Consider the following 15,127-nt stretch of genomic DNA (forward strand, 5'->3'; position numbering starts at 1 on the left):
CTGCAGAGACACGGGAACAACAACAAATCTCCTGGCAATATCGCTACTTATCGACAAGGCAAAGGTGACTAAACAGGCTCTCCACCTTTGCTTTGTGGACTTCAAGGCAGCATTTGACAATGTCAATCCAGGCAACCTTTGGAGAAAACTGGTCTCCTGGGGGATCCCTGCTCCTCTACTAAACCTTTTGATTGAATTGCACACTAACACGTGGGTTCATGTGAACCTCGGGAACGGCTCACACCTGTCTACGCGTATTCTGACCACAAAAGGCCTAAAGCAAGGGTGCGTTCTAGTGCCACTAAATGGAAAGCTGGTGAAATTCCTGAAACTGGTGGAGCTGAAACTAACAAGCCAAGATTTCGGCCCAGATTAGACCTAAGGAGTTATGGCTAGAGAAGACGAAACAAACAATGCTCACCTCCCATACCCCACTGTTTTTAGCACTACCACTTTCTTGTTTTTAAATTTTTCTTTTAACTTTCACCTGAGGATACGTGCTCAAATGTATTTTTGTAACGGTTTTAATTAACCTAAAACAATAATAGCTTACTTACTTACTTTGGACAGGTGAATCCCATCAACCTCAAAGCCCCGTTGCTCCTCCAGGGTCCAAACGTGAGGATCTCCCTGTGGATTTTAGGCTTTCGCACCCTTACTGTGCTCCTGTAGAGGGTACCCTTACTGTACCTTACAGCCTTTGTATTGCCCTGTAATTACACCACAGCACTGGGTATGGCCACCGTCCCCCCAGGACACCCCACCACCCTAGACCTAGTTAACTACAGCCTGTTCATTCAGAGGCCTCCCTCAGCTCAAGCAAGGACATGTCCTTTCCTCCTCTGGACAACTGTGCTGCCCAGCAACCAAAATCCCCTATCAGTTCTGCATCTCCACAGGACTTTGAACTGTATCCGTAATGTCCCTGAACCTCTCAACTATCACTGCAAACTGTGCTCTAGAAATGGCCCTATTAGTGCTCCATCCCCTCCATTTCAGCACTGTCAAGGCCAATTTCACCCTCCTGGGAATGGCTCACTCGCGCCCCCTGCACAGAAAGGCCTATTTATGTGTAGCCCATAACCTGCATTTATTCCCGACAGTGTGTCAGGGTTCAGTTGAAACAGTGTGCTTGACTGCCAATTGCACATTGCTCCGTCCCGGATATGATTTTTCTCTACTCCGTTTCCGGCTCGCAAGCTGCTGACCTTGCACGCCCCAACCCTGGGCGAACTAAAAGAGGCTATACTGCTATCCATATAAGCAGCTGCTGTTTCTAATGATGGTCCCATACAGAACTGGCAAACTAGATGCTGTATTATATCATTTACGAATGATGCAGCACCCCTTGGCCCAACACATCAACTTTACAAAACCAGGAGCAAGCCTGGGGCTGATGTGTAAGGATGCCATGGTAATTGCACAACTGCTACACTTAACACTGCTTCTACTCTCCCCTACAAGAAGTCAGAACTGGGTTGTCACCTTGCCCCCCAAGAGCACTTAACCAGGAACAGCATTCAGGCTCCGAGCCCGGAGCACGCCCTGGCCATTCCTGCTTCCGTTTCCACCTGTCTTTCTCAGAGTGGTGCCTGTGTATTTGATCCGATTGTCCTGAGATTAGAAAAACGTTACACTCCAATACTGGACGTGCTGACCCAGAACCCCAGACACTGGTCCCAGTGTGTTCTTCCCCTGTTCCTGCTCCAAGCCCTGGCAGGCCAGCCTGCTAGGCGTGGTTTGACCATTATAAAACGGAACCAGTGTGTTTCTGGAAGGGAGAACAAATCCATGAAAACAGCCCCTAACCAGCATTGCAGGTAAGCCTATTGCTAACTCGATCGCCTGGGTCAGAGCCCCTTACTTGCGCACCAGTTGCTGTTCAAAAGAACACATTCCATTATTGCACATGGGATGCATGATATGCCCACACACCAGTTGTTTAAAAGAAAACGCGTTTCAAATTTTTTGTCACAGGGGATGCATGATTTGCCCACCTCTGCCACTGCTTACTGAGAGAACACCCCAATTCTTGCCCAGTAAATCAACAATTTGCCCAGACTCATCGGTTGTCTTACAAGAGAAAACACCCAATTATTGCACAGGAGCTACCTGCTATGCTCCGACTAGCCAGTTAAATACAATGTATTACTTCCATGAGGTGTAACCAGCGCGCCCCACAACAGGGACAGTAATGACACCTGGGGAGAACCTGGGAACTCCAGACCCTAGCACACTGCCCCCAGTGTGCTATGACCCTTATACCTGTTGATAGTTCAGGTGGCCCCCCATGTGAGTAGGGAAGTTCTCCAGCGCGGTTCCTGCATTTGATACATAAAACATCCATTAGAAGCCCTGCCCCCCTCATATACCAATATGTATTCTCTGCAATGATACTGGGGCCATCAATGTCCCCACGCTACCCAGGCCAAGCCTGGTTATCAGTTACGAGAACTAGTTTGTCCACATTACATTCTCGTAGGGAGTTGGGTGGGGCAAATACTTGCATACCTCCAGTGCCTGATGCAATAGTGTCTTTTCTTGAAACCGCGCCAATTATTCAAATGCTAAGTCTGGTAATGATCATTGCACTTTGGTGTATGTGATTTAAAATCACTTCTTAACTCGTCCCCTTACTAATCTTCCCAGACACACCTCCTCCTCCCAGGCCTTCAAAACTGACCTCAAAGTTCTCCTCCTTTAAAGACACTTCCAAATTTAATTCACGCCCTCTCTATTATCAGAAGAAAGACCTATTAATATAGAAAATTCTATTCTCCTTGACTATGGAAGTGCCTTCCCAGTGTGTTCTTGTGGTTAGAGTGTCCGCCATTTATTGCAGTATTATCCTTCTACCTGTGTTTGGTACTCTTTTATAACATGCACACGTAACTTTTCTCTTGTAACACACTGTTTGCTACCTCTCTCATTGTCTTTGCTTCCGGTACTTGCACAAGTGCCACCATTACGTACGTAACATTTATTCATGTGGACTGTCTGCCATGTATTGCAGTATTTTACCACATGTCACTTTTTCCTCCTGTAATGCACCGTTTGCTACCTCTTGTATTGTTTCCTCACGTTTGTCATTTTGCTTCATGTAACTTAGCGTTTGCTTTTGTAAAGTGTTCACTTATAGTGCTCTCATGCAGCCGTGTGTTCATATTGTGAAGCGCTCTGACACCTTCGGGTAAAACCAGCGCTATATAAAGGCATAAATAGGAGTGACTGAGATTGGTGGTGGAGGGTGCACTGTGATTTAATATGAAAAAGGTAAAATGAAAGTTTGGCTTGAAGTTTTGGCGAGTAGGGTGCTCTCACAGGTGGTGTCTCCGTCCTAGGGGCGCCTGGAATATACTAATGAGTAGTGTACGCATAAAGCTGCGTGTGCATCCCTGTATCAAGAGGCACTCCAAGTGGGTTCATGAATGAAATCCAAAGTTAAACAAGAAGAAAGTTTATATTAGTTTCCGAAAGTTCTTTATTGAACCTTTAGTTCTTTTCTTCACAATATTGATAGCATATCGAAAGTTCAAAATGAAGTCATGATATTATCATTTAGTAAAACTCCGATGCATTTCGGGCAGTATGCCCTTTCTCAAGGAGTACTGAAAGAAGAAGAAATAAGCAACAGTCAGAAAATTAAGTTAACAAGTGGGGAAGGTCAAGAAAGTAAATGAACGAGGTGGTCGTAAATGTTTTAAAAAATGGTAGAGCGAAATGGTGTGAGGAGAGCAGTAAAGAAAAACGAGGCTATTAAAATGGTAATCTGGACGGTAACAAGAGTGGGGAAAATTTATCAACGGAAAATATACGAAGTGGGTATGGTGAAGATTATGAAACAAAACTAACAAAAGTGTCGCAGGATGCTGCTGAAAATACCTGCAATGGTCAAAGGGTATAGAGAGAAACTTACTTCATGGCGAAGGGGTCGGTGTCTCAGGATCAAGTCGAAATGAGCTTGAATAACAGGTGTGGTGGGGCGTAAACTTGGAATTTAAATATTAACAAGGCAGAGTGATAGAAAGTGGATTAACGCAATGTGACGGGGAGTGGTAGTCATAGAAGAAGGTGGAAGTAAAAGTGGAGTAGGTGCCCATCTTAGGTGAAAAGAACAGAAGAGGAGGTGACTAATGAAGGTTAGGAAAGTGGAGTGTAAATAAAAGCATAAAGAGCAAGGCATAAAAGTACAAATAGAACAGTTTAACTATAAATAACAACTAAATTCAGTGCGATCGGTAAGTCCATGTGGCTTCAATGTTTGTAGACGATAGATCCATTCGAGTCCTCGTTTTAGAAGAAACTTGCGATTGTCAATTCCTTCTTTTGTCATCGCAGTTTCCAAGACGATAAATTGCAGTTGAGCAATCGTGTGGTGAAATTCAAGAAAATGGGTTGCAACGTTGGATTTGTCGTTCTTTGTCCGGATGTTGGATTTGTGCTTGTTGATACGTGTTTTAATCTTTCTCTCAGTTTTTCCAATGTATAGTTTACCGCATGGGCATTTGATGGCATAGATTAGATTCATAGAGTCACAAGTGGCGTTTACGTTAAGTTTGATTGTGTGACCTTTCATGAGATGTTTGATGTTATTCCCTTTAATAATACAATTACAGTTATTGCAGTTCATGCATGGCCGAGTTCCTTTGTTTTCTTTGACAATAACAGATTTTTTTGTTAGTATTTCTTAGATGTTGTTGCTGCGAGTGTAGGCAAACAGAGGTTGTGACTTAAAAAGGTCTCTGAAGTCAGGTTCCATTTGTAAAATGGGCCAGTGTTTGAGGATGATTTTTTTTAAAGTTGCACTTGCCGTAGAGTATTTTGATACCAGCACCATGCGTTGATCTGTCTGTTTGATCTTTTTAGTAAAAGTTTCCTGCCGGCTGATGGCTGCGACTCGTGTAGTAGCGTCCTCAAGAATGGTTTCAGGGTAACCTCTTAGTGTGAAACGGTCATGCATTTCTTTGATTCTTAGTTGGAGGGTGGTTTCCTCAGATACAATGCGTTTTACGCGTAACATTTGTGAATACGGTAAATGTTTCTTGAGTGATTCCTGATGGAAACTCGTGTAATGTAGGGTGTTGTTGCGATCTGTAGGTTTACGGTAAAGATCCGTGATAAGCCCTTGTTCAGTAATTTTGATGTTGACATCCAAGAAGAAGATGTCTGTTTCACTCATATGCCAGGTGAGTTTAATTCTCTCATTTTTGGTGTTTAATTCAGTTAATGCATTGGTAAGAGAGTCTTTGGTATCTGTCCACATGAAAAAAAGATCGTCTATGTACCTGACGTACATCTTGATTTTGTCATAGAAATCCTTGTTGCCATAGATGTAAGTATTTTCGAAATTTTGCATATAGATTTTTGCGTACGTGGGAGCCGCACAGTTTCCCATCGACATTCCGGATAGTTGAAGATACCAGCAGTTGTCTTGTTGAAAATAGCTGTGGTATAATGTATAGAACATAAGTTCCCTAAGAAATGCTTGCATTGGGGTATCCATGTCACTGTGTAGGATGGCTTGTTCAATGGCTTCAATACCTCCTTGATGGGGAATAGAGGTGTAGAGGGAACTAACATCAGCAGTACATAATATGATTGGTTCAGTTGAGTCTGTGTGAATTTCAGAGAGTTTTAGTAGAAATTCGGTAGTGTCTTTGATATAGCTTTTCATCTTTGTAACCATAGGTTGGAGATACTTATCGATGAATTTGCCCAACTGGTTCGTGCACAGACCCTCTAGTTGAAACGATGGGCCTGAAAGGTGGGTCGTTTAGGTCTTTATGAATTTTAAGAGACATGTGAATTGTCGGGCTCTTAGGATGTTCGTTTAACAGGTAATTTTTGGTGCAATCCTCAATAATACCAGTTTCATACGCTTTCAGTACTATGGTTTTCAAGATGGTCTGAAATTCTTGTGTTGGATTGTTATCCAGTTTCATGTATGTATTCACATCCTGATTGTGTTCATATAATTTCTTATTGTACATGTTGGTATTGAGGATTACAAGTGCGCCTCCTTTGTCGGCTTTGGTACATTTAATTTCAGGGTTATTAGCCAAACTCTTAAGTGTTTCTCGGTCCTTTTGTGTGATGTTTTTATGTCTAGAAATCTTCTTAAAGTTGATTGGCAGGGCCAAAAACAGTGCAAGTGCCCCGGGGATCCGCTCCAAAGGCCAGACCCACTGCAAACAACACCTACGCCATCTCCAACAAAAAGGAGACAAGCAGGTCAGCACGGCGGAAGTCGGACCCCCGCCACGACCCCCGCTCCCAACGCCTGCAACACATCACCCACCGCAACGACTCCCGCAGACATCCCGCTGCAGGCCGGACCAAGACTCGCTCACACAAGGCCCTCCCTGCCTCGCCCAACATCCGGCGCCCTCTGCACTCCACACAACTCCAGTTCTCCCCCCGCCCCCAGCCTCGCCAGGACACGTGCCCATGCAGGGCTGCTCGCACCGCAAACCCGCACGCAGACAGGCTCGAAACAACCAACACTCACCGGAAAACCCGGGATCACCAAACACGACGCAAGACCAGGACGAGCAAAACGGCGATCGGGCAGCTCTGCACGGCGGGAGAAGGTGGACCGTCCTCGATGCAACGAGGACAAAAGAGGGCGCTGAGTAGTCGACGATGGTATAAATACCTCTCGCCTCGCCACTCCCCTCCTCTCCCGCCGGAAGTGACGTCATCCGGGGACCCGACTGGTCCCTGCCACTAGACCGTTGCTGGGGGCCTGTGCCATCATGTGGCACTAAGGGTGGCCGCCCTCTTAGGGGCCCCCTTCGGTGTCCCGGGGCAGTCTGGCATTCTACTGGAGGAGGACGAAACCCGACTTGTATATGGCTGGGCCTAGTCTGAGGTAGCATAGTGGCCAAAAAACAATGGCCTCGCATGTCGACCCTGAATGATTACTAGTGGCTGAGAAGAGTTCCAGCATTCCATCCATCACTTTTTGTGTTTTCATTGTAATTATACGGCTTGTTAAGGCTTTGGTGACAGACTTCCTTGTTTATGCCCTTTTAGGGAGTGGTTGACCACTGTCTTCCTGCTAGAATGAAACTGGCATCAATTTTCCAACCAGACTGAGCACTCAGTCACACCTTGAACGAGAATTCTCTAGTCCTGCCGGCCGGCCGGCCTTCCTAGTGTGTTGCTGAAAGTCACAGTGCGTACATGCCTCACCTACACCTGTGAACTGTACACATTCCATACAGTTTGTTAAAGCAGGCATTCCAAGTGACCATAAGGAGGTAGTTGGTGTTCTGTGTAACTAAGAGATACTTCACAGTGTGGCCGTGAGCACTAAGCGTGTTTATGTATTTGTGTAGTGCTTATTGTTGCGCTCACTTTGTAAGGTCTTCTTCAAAGTGAAGTGGACAAGAGTTATTCACAACGTGCTACACAATGGGCTGTAGTGTTTTTTCGGCTACATAGACTAAGATGACCAAACATGAGGAAAGGTTCCTGGGTTACTGGCGGTACCTTGTGCGATGCCCCAGGTAGACATTGAACACTCATTTTCTCGCCCTTTCCCTTTCGAAGGTTCTCACATAGGCTCAGAAAAGGATTTATTTTCTTGCTGTATCTGGGCAAGTTCATTTAATCAGGAGCTTTGGTTGCCACAGAAACGACATTTAGATAAACGGACAGTGGGATACAATTGGATCAAAAAGAACTCCGTGATGGACGCAGAGTGCCCGGTCCATTCCAGCCTTCAGGGTCATTGCAGTAAATATGAATGAGATTGGTTTGCATACATAATGTTTGAATAGCAGTCATTTGCCTGTGTTTTGATTATGGTGAACACCTGAATATGGTGACCCTCTTTGCAGGTAAGGGCAGGGTTAGCGGGTTAGAGCACCAATCAGCTGCGCAGAAGGTACTGAGCCACCAGCCTCATTGAGTCTAGAGTCATGGAAACTGGTTGTGGGGGTTCTTCGTGTGAAGTTTCTTTTTGCTGTATTACCCATCCCTGCATACCAATGCCGCATCAGCTGACCGCTTGTTTCCTCTGCAGACTGTGTACAACCCATGCTTATTGATGGCATTTGCTTGAATATTGATTGCTTGTTGTCCCATAGGAACCTTTTCTGGCTTTCTTTCCTCCGCCCTAATCCTTTTATTTCTCGTTTAATCCCAGCCTAGATCTCAGCACGCCAGACTAAGAGGCAAGGTATTGATATTCCTAAACCCTTCATTTCAGATTTATTGCTGCTGTTAGCAGGCTCTAAAGGGGGATGGAGAGCCAGGGAGAGGGCTGCAGATGCACAGATAAGCTGCTCCTTATAAAAGGTTTAAAGAAAGAAGTCACAGTTATTACATTAATCATTTCTAATTCAATAAAGATTTTCCAATTTTTGAACTTTTCATTTTCCAGCTGCTAAAGAAAAGGATGTATCGGAGGAAAGGAGAGTACTTAAAGCATTTAATTTTTTTCTCAAATAAAGTGTTCAGATATCGATATATTCTGGGTTATCTAGCAAAAACTGCAAAACATTGTCAGTTCTGAATCAGTGAATGTCAATCCTGTAGCGTTTTACGTCTGATTGGAGTGGGTAGATTGGACTGGAGTTGAGTGGGGTAGATTGGAGTGGGGTGAGGTGGAGGCGGGGGGTAGATTAGATTTAGGGTAGATTCTATTTGGGGTAGATGTGATGTTGGGTAGATTGCAGTGAGGAAAATTGGATTGGAGTGGGGGAGTGGGGTACATTGGTTTGGTAGATTCGAATGGGATATACTGGATTGGGGTGGAGTGGGATAGATTGGGGTGGAGTGGGGTAGATTGAGGTGGTTCGATTGAAGAGGATAGATTGAGGTGGAGTGGGGTAGATTGAGGTGGTTCGATTGGAGAGGATAGATTAAGGTGGAGTGGAGTAGATTAGGATGGAGTGGGTTAGATTAGGATGGAGTGGGTTAGATTGAGGAATATTTGTTGTGGGGTATATTGGGTGGGTTGGAGTGGGGTAGAGTGGGATGGGGTGGGGTAGATTGGGTTGGGGCAGATTGGGTTTGGGCAGATTGGGATGGGGTGGGGTAGACTGAAGTGGGGTAGATTGGAGTGGAATAGATTAGATTAGAGTAGATTGGGATAGGGTACATTTGGGTTGAGTGCGCTATGTTGGAATCAGGTGAGGTCAGGGTGTAGGAAGTAAGTGGTTAATGAATGTGGTGTTTGTTTATAGAGGTATTTGGCAGGCAGGTACTATGGTGAATGTGGGCACGGGAAGTGATGGGTGCAGTGGCAGCGTGTGTTGGGATAGGTGGGTATAGACAGGAGGGAGTTAAGGTAAGAGCTAAGGTGGAGGCAGGGACATAGGCAGGCAGGTATCAAATGAGGATGTAGGTGGGAGCAGGTGGTACTGCAAGGCACCTAGGCAATTAGTGGCTAAGGTTGGCTCACAGTGTGTGGGACAGGTGGGTATTGAATGAGGTGTGGGCAGAAGGCACAGGCCCTGATAATCAGCAGGCTCGACTACGGTAACGCACTGTATGCAGGAATCACCAAATAGCTTCTGAACAGGCTGCAGCCCATCCAAAACAACAGCGCAACACTCATCCTCAACCTACCTCACTGCACCCATATTACCCCACTCCTCAATGAACCTCACTGGCTCCCCAAACCCAAGTTCAAATCACACACAGGATTACACAATTTGGGTCCCGCCAACCTCAACAGCCATTCACACTTTCAGCAACCTCCCAGACACCTTTGCTCAGCCAGATTCTCACTAGCACATGTAGCTCACATGCAGAAAAACCGAGCCGGAGGCTGCGCCTTCTCGTGCATCTCTCCCAAAGCATGGAATGACCTCTCGCATCACACCACAGCCTTCTCATGGCTTCCCGAGTACCTCAAGAAGCTGAAGACCTGGCTCTTCGAATAATCTCCCCTTGGAAGCAGCTGCTGCCCAACCTGACAAAGCGCCTTGATACTCTTACCAATGATTACAGCGCTATACAAATAGACATAACCTAACCGGTGTGGGCTTGGTGGATATTATTTCTATGGTCTGGGCAACCATGGGGAAGTGGTTTTACCCTTCATAGCTCTGAAGCCATCCATTAGCCTTTTAACCCCTGTCGCTCTCACTATCACTGTCAGCCTTCGAATCCCTCTCATCTCCCACCCTTACTATTCCTTGGTACCACCCCACTCCCCATATGTCCTACATCCATTCCATGTCCCTTTATAAATCCCTTTCACCATCTCATTCCCTGTTACCCTCCAAAACCCTGTAGCAGTACCATTCCTGCCACATCACTGTTCCCTCCACTTGTCCTATTTCCTGTCTCTGTCACTCATCCCCCTTCTATCACCATCCAATCCCCTCTCACATTCGCAGTCAGCCTTCTCACCCCCTGCCCATGTCATCCTCCCCATCCCTGTCATCCTCCCCATCCCTGTCATCCTCCCCATCCCTGTCCTCTGTCATCCTCCCCATCTCTGTTAACCCCCTGTCAATGTTCTCTTACCTGTCATGCTCCTTATCACTGTCACCCTTTTAACCTCTAACATGTTCCCTATCCGTGTTACTATTTCCATCCCCATCACCCTCCAAGATCCATTAATCCTTCCCATACCTGTGAAGTCCCATCCCAGTCCTTGTCCACCTCCCCATTCTTCACCCTCCAAAGATTCTGTGATACTTCCTCTTTCTGTGACCTCCCAGTCCCTGCCACCATCCCCTTTCATCCAACCTCCTGGATTGTGTGACTTTCCCTTTCCCTGTCACCTCCTTGTTCATGTCACGCTACTATCTGAAAGGGAGAAGAATACCGCCCCCCCCACCTCCGAACATCACAAAAGTACTTTTTGTTTGCGCGCTCATACCCACCTCCTCTGAACATCACCAAAACACTTTGTGTTTGCATGCTTATACCCACCTCCTCCGAACATCACCAAAGCACTTATTGTTTGTGCGCTCATACCCCCCTCCAAAGAACATCACCGATGCACTTATTGTTTGCCCGCTCATACCCTCCTCCAAAGAACATCACTGAAGCACTTATTGTTTGCACGCTTATACCCCAGCCTCTGAACATCACCAAAGCACTTATTGTTTGTGAGCTCACACCCCTTTCCTCTGGACATCTCCGAAGCACTTATTGTTTGGGCTCTCATACCCCCTCAGAAGAACATCACCAATTCACTTATTGTTTGCGCACTCGTACCCCCCTCCTCTGAACATCACCGAAGCACTTACTGTTCACGTGCTCGTACCCCCACTCCTCTGAACACCCCGAAGCACTTATTGTTTGCGCGCTCATACACCCCTCTGACGAACATCACCAAAGCACTTATTGCTTGTGCACTCATACCCCCTCCTCCGCACATCACCAAAGCACTTATTGTTTGCACGCTCATTACCCCCTCCAAAGAACAACGATTACTCCCTCGCGCCAGGACCTGAATTCACCAAACATGGTTTTTGATTACCTTCCGACAAAGAAATACATCTTGGCTTTTACTACAGCCATTTACTACAGGGGTACAAACCTGGTATTTCCCCCCATGGATCTATAGGTGAGCTCCTCAATCAGAGGCCATCAGTTCATGCCTCACGTCCCAACACGGACGCATTGACATCACTGACGCAACTCCGCTTTCCTGGCGAATCACGAGCATTTCAACCGTGGCCTACACTTCATTCCACACGTCCCTACATGGACGTGCCCATATCGCTGATGCACTTCAGCTTTCTTGGCTAGATTTCTGTCATTCAACTTTGCCCTGAAGAAGCCCATGTTTGGACGAAACGCGTTGGCTGTGAAAATCCAAGCACAATTGTAATAAAGAAACATGAAGGCTACAAACAAAGTCTACATATATCTTTTTTCCAATTTGTACACACATTCTACCTATTTTCTCTGAATATTTATTGCCTCTCATATCCCCCTGGTGCATGTTTACCTTTGTGGTCAAGTGGCAGCTTATCTTTTGAGGTGGGCAATATCCAGAACTGATGTGACTGTACTAGGCAGTGCAGTCCTCTTTAACCCGGCTGCCTTTCTCTCTCCGATTAACATCACTGAAGCACTTATTTTTTGTGCGCTCATACCCACTTCCATAGAACATCACAGAAGCTCTTATTGGTTGCACGCTCGTACTCGCCTACAAAGAACATCACTGAAGCACTTAATGTTTGCGCGCTCATACCCACCTTTAAAGAACATCACCAAATCACTTATTTGCTCGCTCATACCCACCTCTAAAGAGCATCACCAAAGCACTTATTGTTTGCTCACTCATACCCACCTCCTTTGAACATCACCAAAGCACTTATTGTTTGCGCGCTACACTTCCTTGCCTTGTACAGTTCATACAATGTTTATTCCACACCGATTTGAGACTCTTCCCTCCACCACTGTTCACTGCTGCCCTTTACTTCACCCCTGTTCTGAAAATTCAACAGCCATGTTCAGCCCCCAAAGAGCAGATTTACTACCCTCCTCAGGCGGCCAAACCCGGCTGCTCATAGCCTTTGGCAGTATGCATCAGGGTTGAACAAAGGGCCTTGCTTCAGGCCAGCCTGTGTGCCCATCTCTCTGCGGGTGGCCATCACAGGCAACCCTCAGCCTTTGTCAGTGTACAGAGGGGGTTGACTGCAGGGACAGGCCCTGCACCCACCACTCTATGGGTGGCGGCATGCACACTGACTTTAGTCATGCAGTCGGGCCAGCCGCATGTCCTGGCCTCAAGCCCAGCCATACTCCCACCCCACCCCACCATTTGTGGCCAATCACTGCTTTCATTGTTGGTCAAGCGCAGCATTACTGCTCTAAAAATGTTATTTTTTCAAATGTGTACACAGTGTGTGGATCTTATGTTGAATTCATGAATCTTTAGGCCCAGGAGTGTCCACTGGACCCGGAGAAAGTCCTGAATCCTCTAATTCCGTGCTAAAATTATTTTTAGTTTAATATCGGGGCAGGGCCGGCCTTAGGCATGTGCAAGCTGTGCACCTGCACAGGGCCACCAAACCCCAGGGGCCACCACACCAATAGATATCCTTAATATATTTATCCTCTAAGAATGGATACATATTTGTGTGGCGGCCCCTGGCAGGGATTTAGTGGCCTCCTGCTCAGTTCCACTTCTAAACACCCTGACCCCCCCCCCACCCCCCACCCCCTCTTTACTGGCCTCCGCGCTCTGCCCCACCCGGACCCCCTCTTCCGGGGCCCCCTACCTACGCTCCCTGCCCAGGGCCACCATGACCCTAGAGCCGCCCCTGATCGGGGGGAGGTATCTCTTTGAAACCCCCAATCCCTAATGCCCATTTTATTTTTGTTTTTTCCTACATGGTGCACCATATTGGGCAGTGGTGGCCACAACAGAAGTGTCCTTGTGTTGACTCGCCAATCGGGATTTGTGTGTCTAGAGCTGGATTCACCAAACTGTAATGCACAAAGGAATAAAACATTCCCAGGTTCAATGGAGTTTTTAATTGATGCTGTAAATCATCTGTGGAGTCACAAGTCCACTGAAAAACAAAATAACAGTCCAGATATCTTTAAAATGTAGCTTCTTTATTCCCAACCAGAATACTATTTTAAACACTAATTTCTTGAAAACTACTGAAAAGATTTATTCCAAACCAACAAAAGCACAATACTGAAAAACAAAGAATCCTATAGAAATTAAAATGGGAAATGTTTTGCCTTTTCTGTCCTCTGTTTTGACTTTTCTGCTAGTTTCTCTGCCCTCAGTTTTGCCTTTTTCTAATCATTTCCCTCTTCCTGTTGTTTCCCTCCTCCTGCCACCCAGCTCCCCGTCCTCCCCAGGACCTGCTTAATGGAGGCTGCAGCCCAACCTCATTGAGCAGGTCCTTGTCCTCCAGCGACAGTTCTCTTTTCCAGCTTGTCCACAGTCCGCTACCCTCTGCTGCCTGTCTACCTGATGCCCTCTATTTGTGCCTCCTCTGTTCTTTTCTTGCTCGGTTTTGCCTTTTCTGCTTATTTTTTGCCCTCTCTTTGCCTTTGCTTATTTTTTTACCTATCTTTTGCCTTTTCTGCTGGTTTCTCTGACCTCTGTTTTATCTTTTGTGCTCGTTTTTCTGCCCTCCATTTTGCCTTTTCTGCTTGTTTTTCTGCCCTCTATTCTGCCTTTTTTGCTTGTTTTTCTGCCCTCCAATTTGCCTTTTCAGCTAATTTTTCTGCCCTCTGTTTTGTCCTCTTCTGCTCAGTTTTGCCTTTCCTGCTCGTTTTTCTGCCCTCTGTTTTGTCTTTCTGCTTGTTTTTTCGGCCCTTTGTTTCCCCTTTTCGGTTAGTTTTTCTGCCCTCTGTTTTGCCCTCTTCTGCTCTGTTTTGCCTTTTGTCTTGTTTAACTGCCCTCTGTTTTGGCCTTTCTGCTCGTTTTTCTGCCCTCTGTTTGTGCCTTCTCTGCTCGTTTCTTGCTGCATTTTGCCTTTCCTTCTCGTTTTTATGCCCTCTGATTTGCCCTTTCTGCTCACTCGTTTTTCTGCCCTCTGTTTTGCCTTTTCCTGCTCGTTTCATTCCTTCTTTCTGCCACCTCAAGATCTGTCGCAGGAGGAGCTGGCGCGACGCAGACGTCGCACCTCATTGCCCTGATACCCCCAGGGGTGACAGTGCAGCCCTCTTCAAATGCTGATTGATTGATTTGATTTCACTGATGCCCTGTCGGATGCCGGTGTTGGGCTGCACGCATCCAGTCTTGCACTTATTATTTTCAATTTTCAGTTAGAACTGTAAATTAGAAAATGGGCACGTGAGTTATGATGGTTGTGTACACAATGTTTATGATCTGGTGCACGCAGGCATCAGGATGCAAGCGTGCACATCAGTGGCCCACTTGGGATGAGTTTTGTCATATATGCACAATCAGCAGTAAGCATTGGCACAGCCAATAGATAAGCCAAGCTTTATTAGGTCTGTGTGTCTTTTTAGTTTGACACACTGATATGATTGTCTTTAAATTTCAGTCTCCACCCTCCTCACCTGTGTCTCAGACTACAATACACTCACCGTCTGAAAGCTTCTGTAGAGAGAATGGCGGTGCTGAACATTTTATATTTGACAGAAATATGTGCAAAGAGTTTTTTTGGTGGGGTCTAAGAAGGCTGCTCCTGTATAACCATTGGCTATCTTATTTGGG

General features: G+C 46.2%; 1 protein-coding gene across 1 annotated transcript in view; it reads left to right on the forward strand.

Moving 5' to 3' along the window:
- Positions 1-15,127, forward strand: part of TTLL11 (tubulin tyrosine ligase like 11) — a 682,208-nt gene that overhangs the window by 157,372 nt on the left and 509,709 nt on the right. The window lies entirely within an intron of this gene.

Source organism: Lissotriton vulgaris, chromosome 5 (assembly GCF_964263255.1).
Source record: "Lissotriton vulgaris chromosome 5, aLisVul1.2, whole genome shotgun sequence".
In the NCBI taxonomy this organism is placed as follows: Eukaryota; Metazoa; Chordata; class Amphibia; order Caudata; family Salamandridae; genus Lissotriton; species Lissotriton vulgaris.